The sequence below is a fragment of the Frankliniella occidentalis genome, unplaced genomic scaffold (genome assembly GCF_000697945.3).
Source record: "Frankliniella occidentalis isolate FOCC.00 unplaced genomic scaffold, Focc_3.1 Scaffold85, whole genome shotgun sequence".
In the NCBI taxonomy this organism is placed as follows: Eukaryota; Metazoa; Arthropoda; class Insecta; order Thysanoptera; family Thripidae; genus Frankliniella; species Frankliniella occidentalis.
The window spans coordinates 230,772-234,664 of record NW_026267214.1 but is presented as its reverse complement, the minus strand read 5'-3'; the positions used below and the strand labels follow the sequence as shown (position 1 = coordinate 234,664).

Sequence of the window (3,893 nt, the reverse complement as noted above, 5' to 3'; positions counted from 1 at the left end):
AGACTCAATCGAACCGACTGATTGATTCGAGCCGCAGCGCTATTAAACGAATCCCATTTATTTTGCCGTTTAGTTTTTTAACTCATTTGTGGATCGTTCGTGTCGTCGAGAAGAGGCATCTAGGGGCGTTAGGTCGCGTTAGACGCAGGCATGGTCGGGCCGAGGGGAAAGGTAAAACGGGGTGGGGGGAGGGGGGTCAAATATACAGTATTGCGACCGAAATAAAACCAAAGGAGGAAGGAAGCGGTTTGTCAATGTGGTGACTCCGTGCGAGTGAAGCTGAAAGTAACGCAACGCGTGGGCCCGCCCGCCCCGTACGTTACCGCACTCACACACAACACACCGGACCGACACACACGCGCCAAAAACAAAATAATAAAAAATCTAAATCAAGAATCTATCTTGAAAGCAGATGATACCAATTTTATACCATAGTAAACCTGTGCTTTAATATTCATAGAATGGTTTTTATTTCTAGTGGTTTTGCATAATTTTTTGACGTCTTACTTGTTTCTTTGACAGTGATTATTATAAAGACTTGTGGTAGTGTAGGGTACATGTGTCTGTACGCCTGAATAGTGTAATAATTAGGAAAACAAAGATTGGTAACATAAGCAAATCTTATTAGAGTCGCACACTTGACAGACAAAATGGAATTGATTGAAATCCATGAAAGTAATGAGTATAAGTAGTAAAACTTACGTAATTTAGCGGAAGCGAAGCCGCGGGAGCCTCAGTATTGTTAGGCAGGGTTGGAGGGTAAGAGGAGGGGCCTGGCGCGACACTCACTCGGACACGGTCCGGCTAGCGGCCCTCGCTAGGTCCGGCCGTCCCGCCAGAGCCCGTATTGTTAGGCTGGGTAAGGGGAGGGGGCTGGCGCGACACTCACCCGGACACGGTCCCGCCAGCGCCAATTAAATTGTTTTTCTGGTCACCGCTTGATTCTCTTTTACCTCTCTTCCACTATGGAGAGTTAAAGCTGCTGACACCTTGATATTACTAATGTATTTTAATGTTAAGTATAAAGTGTTTCAAGGTATCATCTGCTAAAAATTATCGGACATGAGGCAATAACAATAAGGGCCTAGCTGGGCGGAACCCATTAACCTGTCAGCACGACGCTAGGCCCGCCCACTGAGACTATTACACACTCTAGGTACGGCGCGGGGCGCGACGCGACGCTCGGGGACGACGGCGACGTGGGCCGGGGACGACCGGCCGCCGGGAAGGGAGGGAGGGCGGCTCCTCGCGCAGGACGGGGGACAGAAAAGATCAGGAGGGCTTGATTTTTACCTTGACAAGGACGCATTCTCCACCGCCTTGCCAGCCAGGCAGGCGTCGACCCCCGGCACGTCGGGCCTTAAGCCCCAGCCCCGCCCCGCCCCGCCGGGCGACAGAGGCCCACGCACACTTGCGTCTCTGCGCCACGCCTCTGCGCTCCAGCGTTGCATTCTTTTCTCTCTTTTCTCTCTTTTTATTACATTATTTCCCCCCCCCCCACTTTCTTTCCTGTCCGTTCACAACACAACAACGTAGGCTAACATACGCGTGTTTCGTGATCGTGTCTCCCTTTCAGGCGCTGCTGGTCTTGTGTCCCCTAATGTTAAAGAGTGCGACGCGTACGTTTTGTTTGCAATCTTTTTGTTTGCTTGTTTTCCACCCCGCATAATTTTCAATGATTTCCGTTTTGTTGGCATTGCTTTTGTCGTGCGTTCTGCCGAGGAGAGTGGTCGAGGATCTCGCTAGGGGTATCCCGCGCTAGTTTCGCAACAGAGTCGCGACCGTGCTCGCCGCGCCGCCGCCGCCGGTGCATTGTCTCGCGCGATTTGGCGTCGTTGTGCGAAGGTGTAAGAGGGGCGGGGCGGGGCGCGGGCATGACCTGCCGCCATTGATTCGCAAATCCCTCTCATGGTCTTTGCATTGTCATTAAGAGAAAGACAACTGGGCGCGGCCGGGGGCTTGTGGCTTGTTCGCCCCCTCTCCTCTTCCCTCCTCCCCTCCCCTTGTAGGCCGTGTGGGCTTCCCTCCGCCAGCAGCCTTACAGTGTCTCGCTGACGCCGCCGTCGCCGCGCCGCGTTGTTAACCTGCGGCATATTTTTCTGTAAAAAACGAAAGGAAAACGTTTTCTGGAGTGTCGTTCGCGGGGCTTAAGGCGGGTGGGGGGGGGGGGTGAAATTGTCGGTAATAGATGATAAGATCCTGGTGGGCGTGTGGAGTGCGGCAGGTGGTGGCCTTATTGTGGTACATGGCAAAAGCAAAACATTTCGGTACAAAAACGAGCGGCACATTAACAAACTCCTCTCGAGTCTGTCGGACGCGCGGACTGTTTTACGAGCGATGGCGTGATTGAGTCGCCCGGGCTGCCGGCCGTGTCGACCCCGCGGGCGCTGCGTGTGGAGGCGGAGGCGTTTATTGAGAGCCCCGCACCACCGGCCACCGCCTCCAGCCGTTTTACTGTTTACTGCTACCGCTTCCGATAATTCGACGACGACAGTAAGGATGAGTGATGTGTGCTGTTCGGGGAGGTGCGACAACTGCAGTCGCGCGCCGAGGTCGGCGTTGGCGCGCGGTGCGTACTCGCGTGACGCGGCGCGACGGGGCCCCAGAGCAGCTAGCGGCCCACGCTCGGGAGATTGAATACGGCCCGTCGATAAATAACTCAGAGCCGGGTCGCGCCGCCCGTCGTCTGGAGTTTGATCCTTCGGGTTGTACGCCGCGGACTAGTCGTCCGGGACGGTCCGGGACTACCGTATGGCGCGGAGGCCCCGATAACGACCAATCCGGACCAATCGCACCGACGATGACTGAGTCACGAGGCATACGATGACGGGGAAGGGCCGCGGCCGGATCTCGTTTCTCTTTCCTCTATACACGATGACGCTTTCCTTGACTCGTAACGACGCCTACCGCGACATAACCCAGAAAAGTATGGAAAGCGATGGAGCAGCGACCCCCACATAGATGGTATGCTGCAACTATCATAAAAGTAAAGGTTGGGCTAACCTTCCAAAAATAGTCCTGAGAACTATAAATTTTAGTTCTGTGGTAGATAGTTGTCTCAAGCCCCGAGGTAGAGCCGCGCAGTGGATAAAGCTCAAGCTTGAACACAGTTGTGTTGCGTGTATTCCGAGCAAACTCTTCTTTTGCACTGGAAACTCCGCAGTACACGTACTGGAGAGAGAGACATTGCGCGGGGCGGTCTGCGAACTCTTCTGCTCGCCGCCATGCCGCCGCCCCGTCGCGGCAGCGTGAAATTCCTCCTGCCGCGGCCTGATCGTCCCGCGAGCCAGAGCCCCCCGCTGGCCCGGCGCGGCCACCCTGCGCGCTCGCCCCGCCGCGCCCCGCCCCGCCGTCCGCGTTGCAAATGCTTCCAACGCGTATAATAAGTTGGAATATAAATCTCCTCTGCCGGCTCGGATCGTCTGCTCGGGAGTTCTCTCCCAGGAGAAGCGGGGCAGGCCACGACCACGTACGTACCTGTGTTCACTTACGGCCGAACCCGAGTACACCAGCCTCCCTCCCTGCACCGCACCGCGGCCTTGCGCTCTGGAACTGGAGCTCGTGTGTTTGTTGTTGTGCCTCCGCGCCGCTCTCCTCCACGGCGCCTTTCCTCTCGGCGGCGCCAGGGGCGGCCAAGGGGTGGAGTGGAGCGGGGGGAGAGCTGAGTGGGATGTGGTTTGTCGGGCTCAGGTGCAGTGTTGCTGTGGTCGGGGCGGGGCGCGGGGTTTAGGTTCTCACGCGCCACGCTAGAGGACGGCGTTTTGCACGAAGTTTTGAAATCGCGAGGGCCTGTAGTGCCATCGCGTGCTACGACAAAATACAAGATTTTTGAGCCTAATGGCGACCTGATCGGACCACGGGAAAAGGTCCCGCCAGGCTGTCAAAGTTTAACA

General features: G+C 56.0%; 1 protein-coding gene across 1 annotated transcript in view; it reads left to right on the top strand.

Annotated features, from left to right (window-relative positions):
- The window catches only part of LOC127748706 (serine-rich adhesin for platelets-like), a gene marked incomplete at its 5' end in the record, with an annotated part of 46,333 nt that overhangs the window by 780 nt on the left and 41,660 nt on the right, over positions 1–3,893 (top strand).